General features: G+C 46.5%; 1 protein-coding gene across 3 annotated transcripts in view; it reads left to right on the forward strand.

The window, feature by feature from the left end:
* The window catches only part of hivep2a (HIVEP zinc finger 2a), a 244,696-nt gene that overhangs the window by 118,457 nt on the left and 103,655 nt on the right, over window positions 1–22,584 (forward strand). The gene's annotated exons all lie outside the window — the stretch shown is intronic.

Consider the following 22,584-nt stretch of genomic DNA (forward strand, 5'->3'; position numbering starts at 1 on the left):
GACGTATCTCCATCCCACCACCCAGCAAACATAGATGACATAACATTAAGTTAACATAAATTATGCTTACAGAAGAGAATAAACTAAAATGGCGAAGGACTCAGCTTCACCAGCCTGCCTTTTCCTCTATAATCCTGAATTCCTCCACTCTGCAGAAATCTATTTAACTGCGTCTTCAATATACTTAATGAGGTGGCCTCTCTTGCTTCCCAGGGCAGAGAATTCCACAGTTTCACTACTGTTTCAGGAAAAAGAAAACCAGAATCTCCTCAGCTCCATTCAAAATCTATTCCCCCAAACCGTGGGACTATGTCTCCTTGTTCTAGACCTGTGAGACTAGAACCGTCTTTGTGGGATGTGCTGGTAACCTCCCATGTTACATTCCTATGAAGCCACACATACATTTCTAAGATATTTCAAAGCTTAATGGCATTTTGGAATCAAACACGTTGTTATGAAGGGGCAGTGGGGCAGGGGGTAGAGCTGCTGACTCACAGTTCCAGAGACCCAGGTTCGATTCTGACTTCTATATAGCGACTAGGTTTCACTAAGGGTTTGAGGAGATTAGGTTTGTCACCAAAAATGCTCTCAAATTTCTACAGCTGTACCATGGAGAGCATTCTAACTGGCTGCATCACCATCTGGTATGGGGATGGGGTGGGTGCTACTGCTCAAGACAGAAGTAAGCTGCAGAGAGTTGTAAACTCTGTCAGCTCCATCAAGGACACTAGCCTGTACTATCCAGAACATCTTCAAGGAGCGATGCCTCAGAAAGGAGGCATCTATCATTAAAGGACCCTCATCACACAAGTCAAGCCTTATTCTCATTGCTACCATCGGGGAGGAGATACAGGAGCCTGAGGGCACACACTCAATGATTCAGTGATAGCTTCTTCCCCTCTGCCGTCAGATCTCTGACTGGACATTCAACCCATGAGCACTACCTCACTACTTTTTTTATTTCTATTTTTGCACTACTTATTAAATATATATAGTCATATTAAATGTAATGCAGAGCATTTTTTCTCCATTCTCATGTATTGCATTATACTGCTGCCACTAAGCCAACAAATTCACAACGTATGCCGGTGATTTTAAACCTGATTCTAAAACGGGCACACAGCCTGGGTGGAGTTTGCATGCTCACTCTTGTGACATTCCCTTGGGTGCTTCGGCTCTGTCCCACATCCCTAGGAAGTGTAAGCTGGCCGGATAATCTGCCGCTATGAAATCCCACCCACCCACCACTGTACACTCAGTGGCCACTTTAATAGGTTCATTTGTATGCCTGCTTGTTAATGCAAATATCTAATCAGCCAATCATGTGGCAGCAACTCAAAGCATGTAAGCATGCAGACGTGGCCAAGAGGTTCAATTGTTGTTCAGACCAAACATCCGAATGGAGAAGAAATGTGATCTGAGTGAACTTGATCATAGAATGATTGTTGGTGCCAGATGGGGTGGTTTGAGTATCTCAGAAACTGCTGAACCCCTGGGATTTTCACGCACAACAGTCTTTAGAGTTTACAGAGGATGATATAAAAACAAGAAAGTAGTGCAAAAACAAGTGAGTGGCAGTTCTGTGGTTGAAAACATCTTGTTAATGAGAGAGGTCAGAAGAGAATGGCTAGACTGGTTCAAGCTGACAGGAAGGCGACAGTCACTAAACATTACAACAGTGGTTTGCAGGAGAGCACTTCTGAATGCATAACGCTAGGCTACAACAGGAGAAGACCATGAAAAGACATTCAATGGCCACTTTATTAGGTACCTCCTTTAGCTAATAAAGTGGCCGCTGTGTATATATTATCTCAAGATTAATTTTCTTGCAGGCATTCACGGTAGAACAAAGAAATACAATAAAACCAATGAAAAACTACACACAAAGACTAACAAATAACCAATGTGCAAAGGAAGACAAACAGCAAATACACAAAACATTTAAAAAATACCCAAAATATGAGTTTTAAATGCACAAAAACATAATAGATACATAAATAGTACTGAGAGCATGAGTTGTGGGGTCCTTGAAAGTGAGTCTATAAGTTGTGAATTCAGTTTGTTGTTGAGGTGAGTGAAGTTATCCATGCTAGTTCAGGAGCCTGATGATTGAAGGATAATAACTGTGCCCGAGCCTGGTTCCTGTACCTCCTTCCTGATAGCAGCTGCGAGAAGAGAGCATAGCCTGGATGGTGGGGGTCCTTGATGGCACCCCCCCCCCCCCCAATCAGACAGTATACACTCAGACAGCTTCACCAGGGTACCAGGTGAGGTCTCATTTTATGAGTAGGTGTGCTAATATTTATTTCCACCTGAGCTTGAACTTAACACTTCCCTGAAAGGTGACACTGCAGAATGCCCTCAGAACCGCAATGGATGTCAGCCTGGTTCACATAATCTCCTTCGTAGGATGGCATTTGAGCCCAGAAAGTTCTGAGTCAGAGGCATCTTGCTGAGTCAAGGCTGGCACAGTGGCCCTGCCTCCCGGATGATTAGTGAGCTGAAATCAAAACTAACCACACTCTTCTCTTGCTTAGCCTTTCCCCACCTTGTGGTCCTGGTTCATTGCCTTTTACGGTCTTTTCAAGCCCGTGTTCGGTATCACCAAACCAGCACTTGATTTACCTGTCACGAGGTGGGGGTGGGGGGGGGCGGTGAAGAGCTGATGCTGGAAAACTAAACTTCTTTCATGACTCTGGGTCAGATTCTGATTTCTTTATCACGCGTACATCAAAACAGGCAGTCAAGTGCATCGCTCGTGTTGACAGCCAACACGATCTGAGGACGTGCTGGTGGCAGCCCGCAAGAGTCGCCACACAAGCCAGCGCCAGTGTTGCTGTAACATACGCTCGGTGTTCAGCAGAATAACAAAACAGCAATAACAGAACAGCCCATTTCCTCCTTCTCACCCTCTCCCCTACTCGAAAACGCTTCCAAGCACACACAAGCTTCGGACGGAGAAATCTGTGGATATACACTCAATGGGCACTTCATTAGTACCTTCTCTACCTAAAAAAAAGTGGCCACTGCATGTACGTTCATGGTCTTCTGTTGCTCTAGCCCATCCACTTCAAGATTTGATGTGCATTCAGAGATGGTCCTCTGCACACCACTGTTGTCACGCATATTTATTTGAGTCACTGTTGCTTTCATGTCAGCTTGAACCTGTCTGACCATTCTTCTCTGACCTTTCTCATTAACAAGGCATTTTCGCTTTCAGAGTCACCACTCACTGGATGTTTTTTTTTGGTTTCTCGCACCACTCTCTGTAAACACTAGATTACCGTTGTGTGTGAAAATCCCAGGAGACCAGCAGTTTCTGAGATGTCCTCAAACCACCCTGTCTGGCACTAGCACTCATTAAAAATTTCAAAGATTCAAAGTACATTTATTATCAAAGTGTGGATATGGTACACATCCCTGAGATTCTTTTTCCCACAGCCAGCCACGAAACAGAGAAACACCATGGAACCCGTTCAAAGAAAAACATCAAACACCCAACATACAAAAAGAACAAATCATGCAAATGGAAAAATGTAAATTACAGGCTCCAATTTCATGCAGGGTTTGTAATAGAAGCATACTTAAAAGAAGGAGGAAACGAATAGTTTTGTAAACTGTCTGCAGACTTTAGTCACTGGTGCTACCTTTCTATTCATGCCCAAAGTCACTTGGGTCACATTTCTTCCCCATTCTGATGTTTGGTCTGAATACCAACATTTACCTCTGAACCATGTCTGCGTGCTTTTATGCACTGAGTTGCTGCCGTGTGATTGGCTGATTAGATATTTGCATTGATGAGCAGGTGCATGTCTGTACCTAATAAAGTGGCCACTGGATGTATTTATATGCAATCTGCTGATTGAGTTTTGATGATAATTGCTAAGTGTTAATTATAGACCAGTAATCTACAAGCATATTTGTGGCCTGAAGCTCAAACTGCATTTGGGGAACTTAAATTCATTTAGCTAAACAATCTGAATAACAGGGACCATTTAGGTAATTTATTGTTGTAAATATCTATCCATTTAACTACCTCCTTAAGAAAAGAAACCTCACCATCCTTACAAGGACTGACCTAGAGGTGGTACAGTGGCGCAGCGGGTAGAGCCACTGCAACATAGCGTCAGAGAACCAGGTTCGATCCTAAACTCATGTGCTTCTGTGTGGAGTTTGCACCTTCTCCCTGTGACCGTGTGGGTCTCCTCAAGGCTGAGTAGTTGCCGTACCAAGCCACGATGCATCAGATTGGGATGCTTTCTGTAACACGTCCGTAAAAATTCATGGAATTCATCAGAAACATGTAAAATTTCTTTAGCCTCCTGGTAAAATTTCTTTACCCTCTAGTTTTTAGACTCCCCAGGAAGTAGAGATACTGGTGCGTTCTCCAGGGCAAATTGTTGGGGACATTTACACCAAGGAATGAAGAAAGAAGAGGAGAAATGGAAGAATGGAGTCAATCAAGCAGCATCTATAGAGAGAGAACCCAGTTTCAAGCTTCAAACAGCTTCTGTCCTCTTCCTAATGAAGGATCTCATCTCGAAACTGATCTTTATTCCTCTCCATAGATGCTGCCTGTCCTGCTGAGTTCTTGTGTGTGTTACTGAAGGTTACCAGCATCTGCAGAATCCTTTGTGTTTATGATAATCTGATGAATGAATTATTGGGCAGTACTTATTTAATTTTATTTAATATATATTTCTTATTGACATTTATAATACAGTTTATGTATTGCTCTGTACTGCTGTCACAAAACGACAAGTTTTACAGCATCTCAGTGATACTAAACTTGATTCAGATTCTGCTGACCAAGATGACCATACGTGCTAGCTCCACTTCCCTGCATTTGGCCCGCATCCCTCTGAACCTTTCCTATCCATGTACCAGTCCAACAGCCTTTTCAATGTTGTTATTGTACCTGCCTCAACCACTTCTTCTGGCAGCTTGTTTTATGTGCCCACCCCCTCTTGTGTGGAGAAGTTACCTCTCAGGTTTCCTTTAAGTCTTTTCTGTTTCACCTTCAGCCACTACCCTCTAGTGTTTAGACTCCCCAGTCCTGAGAATAACAATGACCTTATCTATGTCCCTCATGATTTTATAAACCTTTGTAGTGTCACCCCCTCAGATCCTCTTGCTCCAGGGAAAACAACCCCAGACCATTCCATCTCTTTTTATAACCCAAGCCCTCCAGTCCTAGCAACGGTCTTGAATGGAAAATCCTACAAAAAGTAGTGGATACGGCCCAGTCCATCATGGGTAAAGCCCTCCCCACCACTGAGCACATCTAAATGAAACACCGTCGCAGGAAAGCAGCATCCATTATTAGGGACCCCCACCACCCAGGACATGCTCTCTTCTCACTGCTGCCATCAGGAAGAAGGTAGGGGAGCCTCAGGACTCACACCAGGTTCAGGAACAATTATTACCCCTCAGCCATCAGGCTCTAACCAATGGGGGTACCTTCACTCGCCGCACCATTGAAATGTTCCCACAACTATGGACTCGCTTTCAAGGACTCTTCATCTCAAGTCCTCGATATTTACTGCCTGCTTATCTACATTATTATTTCTTCTTTTGCATTTGCACAATTTGTTTTCTCCTTCACTCTGGCCGAACACCACAAGAAAATGAATCTCAGGATTGTATATGGTACTTTGATAATAAAATTTACTTTGTTCTTTGTGATTGTAGGAGTTAAGGCTTAGATTGCTGAACATGATACCATGGGCTGAATAGCTGTAGTTTTCGATGTTCTATATTGTGTTAAACCATTTCTGCACTCTCTGGCTTTATAACATCCTTGCTATAGCTGGTTGGCCAGGACTGCGTACAATACTCTGAGTGTGGTCTTTGTAAATGCTGTGAGAATTCTGAAAGCCATAGTAAACTCGGCGATGAAGGTGCTGGCGGTTTTGACAAAATGAGATGCCATTTGGAGCAATGGTTCATCGTTGCGGAAATATTTTTTCATGCCTGACTGGCTGATATCTTTTCCAATTTGCCTCGTGCAGCGAAAATCTCAGGGCTTTTTTTTCTGTCTGCTGGTCTCACTCCAGAGGGTTATATTGACTGGGTAAACCACAGTGCATTTCAGAAGTCAACGTCTGAGCCTAAGCTCCCGGAAATGGGTGAGCTGGAGTCATGTCAGAAGTTTACTTATCAAAGACCTTGCTAAGGAATCCAGCAATTCCTCGCTAATGGAAAGAGAAGATTTTTTTTTACCTGAGTTATCTGACTGAATTATAATCTCAACTCCTTAGACAGCATCTTCCAAACCCATGACCTCTACCAGTAACAAGGACAACGGCAGTAAAGGCATGGAGGAACGCCACCACCTCGAAATTGCCCTCTGAACTGCACAGCACCCTGAATCAGAAATGTATCACCGTTCCTTCACTGTGCCTGGGTCAAAATCCTACAACTCCCTCCTGAATTGCATTGTTAAGGCCCTCATATCTCGTACCCACACCACAAGGGCTTTGCAGATTGCAGTGGGACTGTGTAAGATGTCTGCATGTTTCACTAGGACTGTGGGACGTCTGTATGTTTCACTGGGACTGTGGGACGTCTGTCTGTTTCACTGAGACTGTGGAACGTCTGTATGTTTCACTGGGACTGTGGGACGTCTGTATGTTTCACTGGGACTGTGGGACGTCTGTATGTTTCACTGGGGCTGTGGGATGTCCATCTGTTTCACTGGGACTGTGGGACGTATGTCAGTTTCACTGGGACTGAGAGACGTCTGTATGTTCCACTGGGACTGAGAGACGTCTGTATGTTTCACTGGGACTGTGGGACGTCTGTATGTTTCACTGGGACTGTGGGACGTCTGTATGTTTCACTGGGACTGCGGGACGTCTGTATGTTTCACTGGGACTGCGAGACGTCTGTATATTTCACTGGGACTGTGGAACGTCTGTCTGTTTCACTGGGACTGGGAGACGTCTGTATGTTTCACTGGGACTGTGGGACGTCTGTCTGTTTCACTGGGACTGGGAGACGTCTGTATGTTTCACTGGGACTGTGGGACGTCTGTCTGTTTCACTGGGACTGAGAGACGTCTGTATGTTTCACTGGGACTGAGAGACAGCTATGTTTCACTGGGACTGTGGGACGTCTGTCTGTTTCACTGGAACTGAGAGACATCTATGTTTCACTGGGACTGTGGGACATCTGTCTGTTTCACTGGGACTGAGAGGCGTCTGTATGTTTCACTGGGACTGTGGGACGTCTGTCTGTTTCACTGGGACTGAGAGACGTCTGTATGTTTCACTGGGACTGAGAGACGTCTGTATGTTTCACTGGGACTGTGGGACGTCTGTCTGTTTCACTGGGACTGAGAGACGTCTGTATGTTTCACTGGGACTGAGAGAGGTCTGTATGTTTCACTGGGACTGTGGGACGTCTGTCTGTTTCACTGGGACTGAGAGACGTCTGTATGTTTCACTGGGACTGTGGGACGTCTGTCTGTTTCACTGGGACTGTGGGACGTCTGTCTGTTTCACTGGGACTGTGGGACGTCTGTATGTTTCACTGGGACTGTGGGACGTCTGTCTGTTTCACTGGGACTGAGAGGCGTCTGTATGTTTCACTGGGACTGAGAGACAGCTATGTTTCACTGGGACTGTGGGACGTCTGTCTGTTTCACTGGGACTGAGAGACATCTATGTTTCACTGGGACTGTGGGACATCTGTCTGTTTCACTGGGACTGAGAGGCGTCTGTATGTTTCACTGGGACTGTGGGACGTCTGTCTGTTTCACTGGGACTGAGAGACGTCTGTATGTTTCACTGGGACTGAGAGACGTCTGTATGTTTCACTGGGACTGTGGGACGTCTGTCTGTTTCACTGGGACTGAGAGACGTCTGTATGTTTCACTGGGACTGAGAGAGGTCTGTATGTTTCACTGGGACTGTGGGACGTCTGTCTGTTTCACTGGGACTGAGAGACGTCTGTATGTTTCACTGGGACTGTGGGACGTCTGTCTGTTTCACTGGGACTGTGGGACGTCTGTCTGTTTCACTGGGACTGTGGGACGTCTGTATGTTTCACTGGGACTGTGGGACGTCTGTCTGTTTCACTGGGACTGAGAGGCGTCTGTATGTTTCACTGGGACTGAGAGACATCTATGTTTCACTGGGACTGTGGGACGTCTGTATGTTTCACTGGGACTGTGGGACGTCTGTATGTTTCACTGGGACTGTGGGACGTCTGTCTGTTTCACTGGGACTGAGAGACGTCTGTCTGTTTTACTGGGACTGTGGGACGTCTGTATGTTTCACTGGGACTGTGGGAGGTCTGTCTGTTTCACTGGGACTGTGGGAGGTCTGTGTGTTTCATTGGGACTGAGAGACAGGATAAATGAGTTGGGCAGAAGAATGGTTTCTGTGCCGTAGCCCTGTATAATTCTTTGAGTTGCCAGGGGTGGTTTTGGAATCAGATACAACAGAGTCCTTTAAGAGATTCGTAGCTGTGGGTTGGAAGAGGGGGTGGTTATGATCGGGTGCAGTTAGGTGCGACTAGGCAGAAGACCAGGCTTGCACAGACTAGATGGGCCGAATGCCCGTTTCTGTGCTGTGGTGCTCCATGACTCTAGGTGTATCCAGAGCTGCCGGGGGGTTGTTGTGGTCCGCGACTGGATCGACTGAGGCGACTGCTCTGGCCAGACTGTGAAAGCCAGAACTCTGTCGGGTCTAAAGTGAGCTGGAAGTTGAGTAACCAAGACAGCTGTGAGTTGATGTGAGGAGGAAATGCTCCCGCTGGCTCTGTTGCTTTCTTTGGAAGGGCGGCGGTTTGATTTGGCTGCAGTGCTGCTTCTCAGAATTCGGAAGGAGGCTTGCAGAGCAGATGCTGAACTGCCTGGTCACTATGTCAAAGTGGTTCAAACCCCAGCGGGGTGCAAGAATGTAAGGGCAGGGTAGGGACCCAGGTGCTTTTGCATTTTATTACGCAGGTTGACTCGAGAGTAAGTTATCAGTCAGGACAGGACTTTGAGCCAGGAGGTCTGGGAGAGCCAGTTGTTTATTATTGTCAGCTGGACTGAGATTGAGTGAGAAGATTTTGTCGACTTGCCTTCCAGACAGATCTCTTCATCAAAGTATTGGCATTGGCCTTATTACTGTCCCGTGTACCAGGATACAGTGAGAGGTTTTTGTGTACGTACCATCCAGACATGTCACTCATAGCTCAAAGTAATTGTATTATCAGAATATCTCTATGTCACCATATTCCACCCTGAGATTGATTTTCTTGCAGGCATTCACAGCAGACAAAGAAATACAATAGAATTGGTGAAAAACTACACACAAAGACTGACAAACAACCAATGTGCAAAGGAAGATAAGCTGCGCAAATAGAAACAAACCCATAATAGTAATACAACGGAACATAACAGTACAGCACAAGTCCCGCAGCTCACAGTGATATGCTGACCTCAAGCTATTCCAAGAAAAATCTAACCCGCCTCTACTGCATTACCCTCCAGTTTTCTTTCATCCATGTGCCCGTCTGAGAGTTTCTTAAATACCCCTAATGTACCCATCTCTACCACTGTTGTGTTTTGTAACTTCCAAACATTAAACTAATTGAAGAAAGTTATGGGAGTCTGAAATGTGAGTCTAACTTCATATTTACTTCAAGTGAGGTGCATGTGTATCACGCGATAGCGTAACGACATATGCAATTTACGTATTTATACATATGACCTGTGATTAATTATTTAAATGAACAAGAATGCTTAATCCACCAGTACCTACACAATATTACTCAAAAATTAGATAAACTACAAACATCACCCCTTGGTAGCCCGTGCCATATACTCGTCACTCTCTGTATAAAAAAAACCTCTGACATCCCCCCCCCCCCCCCCATACTTTCCTTGAATCTCCTCAAACTTATTAGCCATTTCTGCCCTGGGAAGAGGGCTCTGTTTCTCCCCCTCGATCTACAGTATGTCTCTTATCATCTTCTTCATCTCAAGTTCAACATTCCAGACTGTTTAATGTCATTTCCTGTATGCGAGTGTAAGGTGAACAAAGTTATTGTTACTCCAGATCTGATGCAGCACCAAAAAAAAACACACAAAGATAAAGAATACAAGAATACAAAAAACACAATGAATATAAATACATAAGATAACAAAATACATAGATTGATTGTATGTCCAGGTGTGTCTGTACACGTAGTGGTGGTGGGTTGAGTTAATGGGCGGGGGTGTTGATCAGCCTGACTGCTTGGGGGAAGTAACTTTTTTTGAGCGTAGTGGTCTTGGCTTGGATGCTACGTAGCTTCCTCCCTAGAGGGAGGGGGACAAACAGCCCACGAACAGGGTGGGTGGGATCCTTCACGATGTTACTGGCCCTTTTCTGGCACCTTTCTGTATAAATGTCCTGCATGGTGCGAGGGCTGGTACTGACTACTCATTGTAGCGCCTTCCTGTGCCACATACTGGTGCAGCGTGTTAAGATGCTGTATACTGCACAACTGTAGAATGCCATGCGTATGGGCGTGCATAGTTCAGCTGTCTTCAGCCTCCTTGGAAACTAGAGGCATTGGTGAGCTTTCCTGATTGAGTGAGGTGTGTTCCAGACCATGAGAGTCGGTGCGGTCCCAGGGCAGCGGGATGAGTTGCCTCTTGTCCTCCTTCGCTCCATACGTGGCTTTATATGTGCAGGAATAGATGTAACGGTCTGGGTCTGGTTTCCTTCTGCAAACTTCTCTGATTCTGTGGTTGGCTTAGTCAATACTGATGGAGGAGCTGAACTTGGTTATGGGGCTTTCCCGTTCCTAAACAACATTCCTGTCAACGTTCGGTCAGCGTGTGTCATAGCAGATTATGTCATTGGAGTTGTGGGTTCAGAACAGTGCCGGTCGCTCATCTGAGTGCTTATCTGCAGAGTTCCTCATTACACTGTTCTTCAGCTTGCTGGCCCAATAATGCTTCTCTGTGTCAGAGATCTTGTTCATCTTAAGCTCGTCCAATTTTCCAACATTCCAAGGAGCAGAATTAGGCCATTTGGCCCATCAAGTCCCTCTGTCATTCCATCATGGCTGGTTTATTATCCTGCTCAAAAAGCCTAGTCTCCTGTCACCTTTGATGCCCTAACTAATCAGGAGCCTCTGTTTTAAATGTACCCAATGACTTGCCCTCTACAGCTGTCTGTGACAATGAATTCCACAGCGTCACCACCCTTTCTGACCATATCCCAGAACCTTTCCCATCCATTTCCCTGCCCCCCAAGTGACTTTTAAACATTGTTTCTGTACCTGCCTCAACCACTTCCTCTGGCAGCTCATTCCATATACGCACCACGCCCTCTGCGTAAAGACGTTCAACCTCAGTTCCCTTTTAAATCTTTCCTCTCTCACATTAGCATTGAACAAAGGCAGCCCAACGCACAGTTCTGGAGCAGCACACACCAAGTGCTGAGGAACTCGGTGGGCCAGGGAACGTCTGTGGAAGGCACTTTGGCCGCCACTCTTCATCTCTCCGATGTGAAGTTAGAATATAGAACATACGAGGGGTGATTGATAAGTTTGTGGCCTAAGGTAGGAGGAGTCAATTTTAGAAAACCTAGCACATTTATTTTTCAACATAGTCCCCTCCTACATGTACACACTTAGTCCAGCGGTCGTGGAGCATACGGATCCGTGGTCCACAGGAGGGGTGATTGATAGTTCGTGGCCTAAGGTAGAAAGAGATGAGTTATTAACTTCAAACTTTCTGCATTTTCACTCAAAGAGTTGAACTGCACATGCACGTAACAAGAGTGTCTTGGACCCCGAGGTGGTCCACAGCAGGAGTGATTGATAAGTTTGTGGCCTAAGGTGGAAGGAGATGAGTTATACAGCTCTCGTTACCTGTACGTGCAATTCAACTCTTTGAGTGAAAACGCAGGAAGTTTGAAGTTAATAACTCATCTCCTTCTACCTTAGGCCACAAACTTATCAATCATCCCTGCTGTGGACCACTTCTGGAGGTCCAAGACGCCGACTTCTACAAAGAAGGATACGTATGCTCCACGACCGCTGGACTAAGTGTGTAAATGCAGGAGGGGACTGTGTCGAAAAATAAATGTGCTAGGTTTTCTAAAATTGACTCCTTCTACCTTAGGTCACAAACTTATCAATCACCCCTCATAGAACAGTAGAGCACAGTTCAGGCCATTCAGGCCACGATGTTGTGCCAGCCTTTTAACATACACTGAGATTAGTCCAACCCGTCCTCCATTTTCCTATCATCCATGTACCTATCTAAGCATCTCGTAAGTGTCCCTAATGTATCTGCCAATACCGTCACTTGCCCCTGTCGGTAAGGAGTTTGTACGGCCTGCCTGTGACCTCATGGTTCCCTCTGGGTGCTGGAGTTCCATCCCACATTCCAAAGCATGCAGGTTGGGGTTAGTGAGTTGTGGGCATACTGTGCTGGCACCGGAAGAGTGCAGTGTCCTTTGCAGGGGGTTGTTCAGTTCCACAGGCGCATCACGTGGTAGCGTAGCCATTAGCGCAGTGCTTTACCGCACCAGCGGTTCGGGTTTGCTTCCCGCCGCTGGCTGGAACCGGAAGCATGGCCACAACTTGCAGGCTCGGAGGTGTCAGTCGTTGATGCAAACGACACATTGCGCTGCATGTGACAAATAAATCTAATCTCTTTCCATCTACAACCGAGGGTCCAAGGACCTCTCGGTTAACGGTAAGGCTCTGTGGCATGGAAAAGGTTGGGAACTGCTGCTGTGGGATCTATAAGAGCAGCCATCCTGCTCTGCAATGGAAACTCTCCCGACTGCTCAGCCTCTCCGTCACTCAGTCCCTTGAATCCTGGCAACGTCTTTGTAAATCTCCCCGGCACTTTTTACGGCTTAGCGGCATCTTTGCAACCGCGGTGTAATGCAGCCAACATGGTGGCTGATTTTTGTTCAGCAGGATCTAACGCACTCAAAGATAACGATATGATGACGATCAAGCGGTTAACAGCGATGTAGATGCTCGGCTGTTTTCGTTGCTCTCAGAGCTGAAACTCTGAGGTCTGTGTGAGGGAGTGCATCGCTTAACGCCACCACCGAAAAGCGGTAACTTCGAGAGTGCAGCACTCCCCCGGGACTGCGCTGTCAAGCCTGCTTGCGTTTGGTACCCAGTTTCCCCGAATGAAACTTGAACCCACAGCTGACTGCGTAGTGAGCCAAGATCGGCTGCAAAACCTCCCACCTGACGGCATGGACATTGATTTCTATAATTTCTGGTAATTGCTTCTCCCTCCCCCCTTCTCTCTTTTTCAATTCACCATTCTGACTTCCCTCTTCCCTCTTCCCCCTTCTCTTCATGCCTGCTCAGCGCCTCCCCTGGTACCCCTCCTCCCTCCCATTCTCCTCTCCTATCAGATTCCTCCTCCTTAAACTCTTCCACCTATCGCCTCCCGGCTTGGCACTTCACACCCACCTTCCTTCTCACTTGGGTCTCACCTGACATCTGCTGGCTTGTACTTCTCCTCCTCCTCCCTCAACCTCCTTATTCTGCCCTTCTTTTCAATCCCTGAAGAAGGGTCTCGTCCTGAAACGTCTTCTCGTTCATTTCCGTGGACGCTGCCTGACCTGCTGAGTTCCCCCAGCATTTTGTGTGTTGCTCTGGATTTCCAGCCTCTGCAGAATCTCTTGCAGTTGGCAAAGCAACCACTCTGCCCTGCGCTTGTGGGCGGCTCTGATTTCCGAAGAAGCTCCCTTCTCGCTTTCTGTAGCCTGTCCAATAATGAGTAATCAAACGAGAATGATAGCACGTAGGTGACTTGAGTGCGAGCTTCTTCCTTTGGAGCGCACCCGATGACAGGTGATGGTTTCGTGATGAGGGCTGCTGCCAGGTGATCGCCAGAGGGAAAGGTTTGGTGACTCTTAAGGTGGATGCTTCATCGACGAGACCGTCACACGGTCACTCAGGACCATGTGTCGCAAGGCCGTGGGAACTGGGGTAGCAGCCCCAGGCAGGGCTGGGAACTGCGAAAGCTGGTTACTGAGCAGGAAAATGAAGCAATCTGATGGTCGCAAAAATATTATTCGGATTCAGCTTCATTTATTTATCATACATTTCGGGGTCGGAGTCAGGTTTATGATCGCTGACTGATGTCGGGAAATTCCTTGTTTTGTGGCAGCAATATAGTGCAGAGCATAAAATAACTATTAGAAATATACACTCACTGGTCACTGCTATATCTAACAAAATGGCCACTGGCTGCAAGTTCTTGATCTTCTGCTATTGTAGCCCATCCACTTCAAGGTTCGACGTGTTGTGTATTCACCGATGCCCTTCTGCACACCACTGTTATAATGCACGACTATTTGAGTTACTGCCTCCCATTTCCAGACATGATGCCCTAGGGATTTCAGCCATCGGACTGAAATCAACTTTTGGACTCTCCCACTTCAGTTTTTGACCTTTGGTGTTCACCCCACAGGACCTTGAACTCCATTCCATGGCTCACCGGCCCTTGTGCTTCCAGCCGGCACAGACCGCTGACTCCGAGCTCACCGATCGTGGATGTAATTGAGCAATATGACCTTACTGGCCCAGGAGGGCCTGTTAACATGCCCTATCTCTCAATAAAATAAATTCCTCTACTGTCAATGACCTGGGCTTCACCTCTGACTAAGAACTTAGAGCAGCCACTATATCAGTGCTTAGGTATCCAGCAGAGAGTGACTCACCTTGTGAACTCAAGGACTTTCTACCGCCTCTATTGGTTTATTGTTATAAATTGGGTTATCAAAACTACCCAACCCTTCAGTAGCACTAGCCTTCCCATCATCAAGGATGTACTTACAGAAAGGTGTCGGAAAAGGGCCAGCAACATCATGAATGATCCCACTCACCCGACTCATAGACTGTATGTCCCACTCCCATCAGGGAGGAGGCTACGTAGCATCCACACCAGGACCACCAGACTCAAAAACAGTTACTTTCCCCAAGCAGTGAGGCTGATCAACACCTCCATTCACTAACTTCACCCCTCCACAGCCCTACCATCACTACTTTATCAATAATTTCCCATCAGTCACCTTATCTACAGATATTTCTGTGCCTAGCGTCACTTTATGGACATACAATCAATCCGTGTATACAAGCTGTCTTATGTATTTATATTTATTGTGGGTTTTAAAAATTATTATTATTGTGTTCTTTACCTCGTGTTTTTTTTTGTACTGTGACCGATCCGGAGTAACAATTAGTTTGTTCTCCTCACGCTTGTACGCAGGAAACAACGTTAAACAATCCTGAATCCATTGTTACGTGTAGCAAAGTGCAGTGAAAAAATTTGTTTTACATGCTGTCCATACAAATCCTCGGTGCATTGAGGAAGTACCAGGGAAATAGAAGCAGAAACATGAGTAAGTGCAGTGCAGCAAAAAATGACAACGACCTGGCTCTCAATGTGGACAAGGCAAAAGAGATGATTGTGGACTTCGGGAAGGCACAGGTCGACTACTCTCCCTTTGCACATTGATGGCTCCTGCCGTGGAGAGAGTGAAGAGCACAAAGTTCCTTAGTGTGCACCCTAACAGATGATTTAACATGGACCCATAACACTTCTTCACTAGTCACGAAGGCACAGCAGTGTCTACACTTTCTGCGGAGTTTAAAGCGTGCCTGGCTCCCTGCCCCCATCCTGACAACTTTCTACAAGAGGAGCATCGAGAGTGTCCTGTCTGGCTGCATCATTGTGTGGTACGGAAGCTGCAAAGCATCGAACCACAAGACACTTCAGAGGACAGTAAAAATGGTTGAAAGGATCACCAGGGTCTCCCTCTGCCCTCTTTCTGACATTGTAGACGAAGAGCCTGAAGTATTGTTGAGGATCCCTAACCCCATCCCATAATCTTTTTGACCCACTACTGTCAGGAAGGAGGTATGGGAGCATCAGGACTGGGACTGCCAGACTTGGTAACAGTTTTTTCCCTCAGGCTGTGAGACTAATGAATACCCTGTCACCACCGAGGTCTCGTCACTAGGGAAGAGAACTGCTGAGTTACCTGTGCATTTTTGAATTATATTTATTATCTTGTTTGTGGTAATATTTAGTTTTATGTGCTGTGTGTGATATATGTAGTGTGGGTGTGCCATGTCAGGAGGAACATTGTTTCATTTGGTTGTATACATGCACTGTCAGATGACAATAAACTTGAACAATAAGGTGCAAGATCATAGCGAGGTAGGTTGTGAAGTCAAGAGTCCATCTTATTGTCCTAGGGGACTGTTCAATAGTCTTAGAGCAGCGAGCAAGAAGCTGTCCTTGAGCCTGGTGGTACTTCCTTTCAGACTTCTGTACCTTCTGCCCGATGGCAGGGGGAGAAGAGTGAATGTGCGGGGTGGGTGTGGTGTCTTTGATTACCCTGGCTGCTTTACCGAGCCAGTGGGGAGGTTAGACAGAGTCCATGGTGGGGGGGGGGGGGGGGGGGAGTTGGTGTCTTATCCACTATCTAAACGTTTATTACCTCCATGACCAATGTCCAGAGACTGCCGTCTGAACCAACAGGAAGATCAACTGGCCAGGTGACTGAGTTGGTGCTGTACAAGGTGAAGCTGAGATCACACTTGGAGACCTGTGTACCATTCTGGACAGCTAGTAATATGACAGGGGTCATTAAGTTGGAAAGGCTTTCAGAAAGATTCATGAGGAAGTTCCCAGGATGTGGGCTTGAGTTTCAAGGAGAGACTAGAGAGACTGTCTTCCCTGGAGTTCAAGAGGCCGAGACGTGACCTTATAGATGCTTCTAAAGAGGGGTGTAGAGAAGTGGATGGTGACAGACATTTTCCCCAGAGTTGGGGAATGAAGAACTAGAGTGAAATGATTAAGCAAAGCGAGAGAGAGAGAAAAGAGATTTGGTAGGATCTTGAGAGACAGTATTTTCACACATAGAGTGTTGTGTATGTGGAACGAGCTGCCAGAGGAAGTAGTAGGTGTGGGAATAATAACGACATTTAAAGGATATTTGGACAGGTACGTAGATAGGAAAGGCTTAGAGGTTTATGTGAACTCTCTGCAGTTTGCTGTAGTCACGGGCAGATCAGTTGACATGCCAACCAGGAATGAATGTAGATAGAATTGTTTGTAGGGTTGTTTGCAGAGCCTGGAGGTTGGGTCACAAACGTTTCATCACCAGCTGAGGTGAAAATCAGTGCTCACTGACAACTGGTGACAAAACGTTTGGGAGATAACCTCCAAGCTCGGCGAACAACACTACAAACAAGCAGCCAGCCCCAGCTACCAATTCTCTCTCTCATTTCAAATCCAGATAGAGCATCGATTGCTGGAGACTTGCCGGATTCCAGTAGTCTCCCGTGGAAGCTGAAGTGCTGATGAGTGTTGTGACAGTGGTGTCTACGTGGTTGGACCAAGACAGGCTACTGGTGACGTTCAAAGGCTCACAGGAGTACCACAGCCCACAGGTTCCTCTGCAAGTCACACTCCTTAAAGATTTTTAAATACTTTACAGATTACAGATTAGCTTTTATTTATCACACATGCATCAAAGCATACAGTGAAATACCTTGTTTGCCTCAACGACCAGTACATTCTGATGATTGTGCTGGGGGAAGCCCATAGGAGGCTCCGTGCTTCCGGTATCAACTCACTAACCCTAACCTGTACCTCACTGGAATGTGGGAGGAAACCAGAGCACCTGGAGGAAACCGACATGGTCACGGGGAGAACATACAAGCACTTAAATAGCAGCAGCAGGAATCACATGTCGAACGTATAGCTGACGTTGTAAACGGTTACACTAACTGCTACACTACCGTGCTGAATCCAATCGGCAGACCTTCTTTGTCTAAATAGGGTCCGACCACAGTACATCACAAAAGCAAACCTTTCAGTGCTAGAAGTGCACGGTCTTGGAGCTTCCCAACAGATTTGTGGGGACCAGAGGGCACAGCCTCAGCATAGAGAGATGTCCATTCAGAACGGAGATGGGGAGGAATTTCTTTAGCCAGAGAGTGGTGAATCTACAGAATTCATTGCCACAGGCATCAATGGAGGCCAAGTCATTTGGTATATTTAAAGGTAGAGGTTGATAGGTTCTTGATTAGTCAGGGCCTGAAGGGTTATGGGGAGGTTCGGGCTGAGGGAGAAATGTCTCTCCTATGGTGAAATGGCTGTGCAGACAGTGGGCCAAATGGCCTAAGTCTATTCCTATATCTTATAGTCTTAATGACTCCAGGAAGGATTGCAGTCATTCAGGAAAACAGTTCCCCACCTCCCCAAGGGCTGTGAGGGATGGTCCATTACTAGTAGGAGGAGTGTGATCCCTCGAGCCGAGTCGGATTTCTCCTCAGGGGTTAGTTATTGGTGGGTCCTCAGCTGGCTGTAGAGGCTAGACTGAAATCCACGTATACTGATGAGGGGCTTCCAGACCTCATAATCCTGCCCCCTTTGCCACTTGCTGATTGCTGTAGGACTTAATCTGGGATGTTAGGGTGGATTGCTGTCATGGAGAACGCCCGTGCGTGACTTTGTCTAACATGGGGAGGCTGATGCACGGCCCTTGACAGATTGGGCTCAGGGTCCAGTGCCGTGAGTGCAAGAAAACCGGGTACCCTTCACTGCTGCTGACTCCCTCTCGTCTGGCACCTCGCCCTTGACCTAACCACCTTGGGTTGACCCTACCTGGAGGTGGCATCGATCCCAGCATCGCAGGAACTCACAAGCCTCTCCACCACGACAAGGTGACAATCCTCAGAGAACTACGGCCGTGCTAGCGATGTCCAAGTCCTGGAAAATGTGTGAAAGAAGTAACTGGTGGAGGGTGGGAAAGGTGAATCAGGGCGGTGAAAGTTAGACCAGAGGAAACTAACCATGATCAGTGCAACCTTAGCCATTGGGAGGATGTGGTATTGAGCAAATAGTTGGCTATTGATAGCACTTCTAATCTTAGAGTACTCTCTTTCAAAAAAAAAACAGCAAGTGGAAAAATGATACCTTGTGGTCTCAGTTTAGTGAGGGAACATGGAAGGAACCAGAGAGGGGGGGGGGGGGAGGTGGGGTTGGCATTGAGGAATTGTAAGCTTTGGTGGGACCCAAAAGATCTAATTGCTAATGGAAAATTCTTTTCTTGCTATTACCATCAGGCAGGAGGTACAGGAGCCTTAGTTCCCACACCACCAGGCTCAGGTGAACAGCTATGACCATTCAACCATCAGGTCCCTATACCAACATGGATAACTTCACTCACCATAACTCTGAACTAATTCTACAACCTACAGACTCACTTTCAAGGACTCTTTAAACCAATATTCTCAGTATTATTATTTTTAAAATTTACACAGCTTGTCTTCTTTTATGCATTGATTGTCAGTTCTTTGTGTATAGCTTTTTCATAACTTTGCATGTATAGTTTATTCGTGCCTGCAAGAAAATGAATCTCAGGATAGTATGTAGTGATGTATACATACATAACTTCATAAAATGTAGTCTGTAAAACTCCCTTGGGGCCCCGACTTTCACTGTGTTAAGGGCAGTGTGGTAATGTAGTGGTTAATGTAGTGCTTTATAGCACCCGTGACCTGAGTTAAATTTCCACTGCTGTGTGTAAGGAGTTTGTACGTTCTCCCCATGACCGTGCTGGTTTCCCTTGGGTGCTGCCGTTTCCCCCCACGTTCTGAAGACGTATGGGCTCGGGTTAGTAAATGGTGGGCATGCTACGTTGTGTGCTGGAAGCATGGTGACACTTGTGTGCTGTTCCCAGCACAACCCTGGACTATGTTGGTCTTTGACAAAAAAGAATCATTTGACTATGTTTCATAGAAACATAGAAAACCTACAGCACAATACAGGCCTTTCGGCCCTCAATGCTGTGCTGAACATGTCCTTGCCTGAGAACGACCTAGGCTTACCCTTAGTCGTCTATTTTTCTAAGTTCTGTGTACCTATTGAGGAGTCTCTTAAAAGACCCTATCGTTTCCGCCTCCACCACCGCCTCCGGCAGCCCATTCCACGCACTCACCACTCTCTGCGTAAAAAAAAAAAACACTTACCCCTGACATCTCCTCTGTACCTACTTCCAAGCACCTTAAAACTGTGCCCTCTTGTGCTAGCTATTTCATTCCTGGGGAAAAGCCTCTGACTATCCACACGATCAATGCCTCTCATTATCTTGTACACCTCTATCAAGTCACCTCTCATCCTCTGTCGTTCCAAGGAGAAAAGGCCGAGTTCACTTAACCTATTCTCATACGGCATGCTCCCCAATCCAGACAAAATCCTTGTAAATCTCTTCTGCACCCTTTCTATGGTTTCCACATCCTTCCTGTAGTGAGGCGACCAGAACTGAGCACAGTACTCCAAGTGGAGTCTGACCAGGGTCCTATATAGCTGTAACATTACCTCTCGGCTCTTAAACTCAATCCCTCATTGTGATGTACATGTGACCAATAAAACTAATCTTTAAAATGTCCCTGTATCTTTTCTGGCTTAAGACCATCTTTGCAAAAGAGTGATGAAAATTGAACACAATTTTCCAAATTGCAGCCTCATCTTGTACAACTTCAACATGTCATAGTCGGTGTCCTGACTGATTCAGAGAACCAAAACAACACACGCAAAGTGCTGGAGGAACTCAGCAGGTCAGGCAGCATCTATGCAAAAGAGTTGACAGTCAACGCTTCAGGCCGAGACCCTCCTTCAGGGCTGAGAGGGGAGGGAGAAGATGCCTAAATAAAAAGGTTTGGGTGTGGGAAGGAGGGGAGCTGGAACGTGATAGATGAAGGCAAGTGGGTGAGAAAGGTCAAGGGCTGGAGAAGAAAGAATCTGATGAGAGAGGAGAGTGGACAGTAGGAGAAAGGGAAGGAGGAGAGGATCCAGGGGGAAATAATAGGCTAGTGAGAAGAAGTGAAATGTTAGAGTGGGGAATAGAAGAAGTGGGGATTTGTTCACTGGGAGGAGAAAACGATATTAATGCCATCATGTTGTAGAGTACCCGGATGGAATATAAGGTGTTCTTCCTCCACCCTGATCAACACGTCAGAGCTAAAATCGACATGTTAGAACCAAAAACCTTCTTCAGTACCCTGTTGGACTGTGACTGCATGCTCAGGAAACCCGTGTGCTTGTACTGGGTCTCACCATTTTACAACACTCCCTAGGACCCTGCCATTCACTGTGTTAAGACCATAAGATATAGGAGCAGAATTAGGCCATTTGGCCCAAAGAGTCTGCTCCACCATTTCATCATGGCTGATCCATTTTTCCTCTCGGCCCCAGTCTCCTGCCTTCACCCTGAATCCCTTCATGCCCTGAATAATCAAGAATCTATGATGTCTGCCTTAAATATATGTAAAGTCTTGGCCTCCACAGCTGCATGTGACAAAGAATTCCACAGATTCACCACTCTCTGGCTAAAGAAATTCCTCCTCATCTCTGTTCCAAAAGGATGGCCCTCTATTCTGAGGCTGTGTCCTCTGGTCTTAGACTCTCCCACCATAGGAAGCATCTTCTCCACATCCAGTCTATCAAGGCGATAGGTTTCAACTGGGCCACCCTTTGTTAGAGGTGGTGTGGTTTTGTAGAGGCTGGCGTAATGCTTTACAGCAACAGCACTCTGGGTTCTGGTCTCACTGCTGTTTGAAAGGAGTTTGTACTTTCTCCCCCTGACTGCAGGGGCTTCTTCCAGGTGCCCTGCTTTCCTCCTACCTTCCAAAGACTTACAGATTAGGGTTAGTTGTCCCCAGCTCGTCCTTGGTCTGTGATGGTGATTTCACTGTTTGCTTTGATATTTCAGTGTACGTGTCACAAATAAAGCTAATCTCCTTTGCAGTAATGAATTGAATGGCTTCTCTTATTCCATGTCCATTGACCGCTTGTGGGAAACCTGCTTTCGGTTTGACTCTTCCTTCTCCGCCGCCACTTCCCCTTGTGACAGAGGGAGGATTTGCCCTGCTTTCGGTGTTATCTGCTCTAGGGATCTCGGTAGAGCCGCTGGTTTCCTATCTGGACGTGGACTGATGTGACTCAGAGTTTGTGAGCCCTCTTAACGCTCATCGCTCTGAGAATAGAGATTTACTGTGAATTCCTTTGCTGACTCAAAATCACAAGGAAGTCAGAAAAAGGGAAGAAAGGGTATTGGAGTCCATACAGACTGAAACAAGCCGTATGTTCCATCATACCCATGCCAGGTCAAGGTGATGCCGAGCTGCGGTCTCCGTGGAGACTGTGGATCAGATTTAGTTGTGTTTTCATTTTATAGAGATGGTTTTGGGGCTGAGTGGTGACTTAAAGGTTAGTTTTGGGTTTAGGAAAAGGAATGTGGAAGGGTTAGAGGTCAGGCCTGTGTTTCATGCTCAAAGTGCAGCGATGTGGATGGGTGATAAGGACGTTTGAACTCTGGGCCTCCACTCCATGTTCAAAGGCCAGCAATGTGAGAAGGGTGATGAAGGGCCACGACAATTCTAGGCTGCCGCTCAGAGTACAAAGGCCAGTGACGTGGGTAGGTGATGAAGGGCATCTGTGGATGTCAGGCAGGGAAATGGAGCTCAAGTTGAGATCAGATCAGTTCAGCCACGGGAACGAGTCCGTAAGACCATAAGACATGGGAGCAGAACTAGGCC

Source organism: Hemitrygon akajei, chromosome 7 (genome assembly GCF_048418815.1).
Source record: "Hemitrygon akajei chromosome 7, sHemAka1.3, whole genome shotgun sequence".
Lineage (NCBI taxonomy): Eukaryota > Metazoa > Chordata > Chondrichthyes > Myliobatiformes > Dasyatidae > Hemitrygon > Hemitrygon akajei.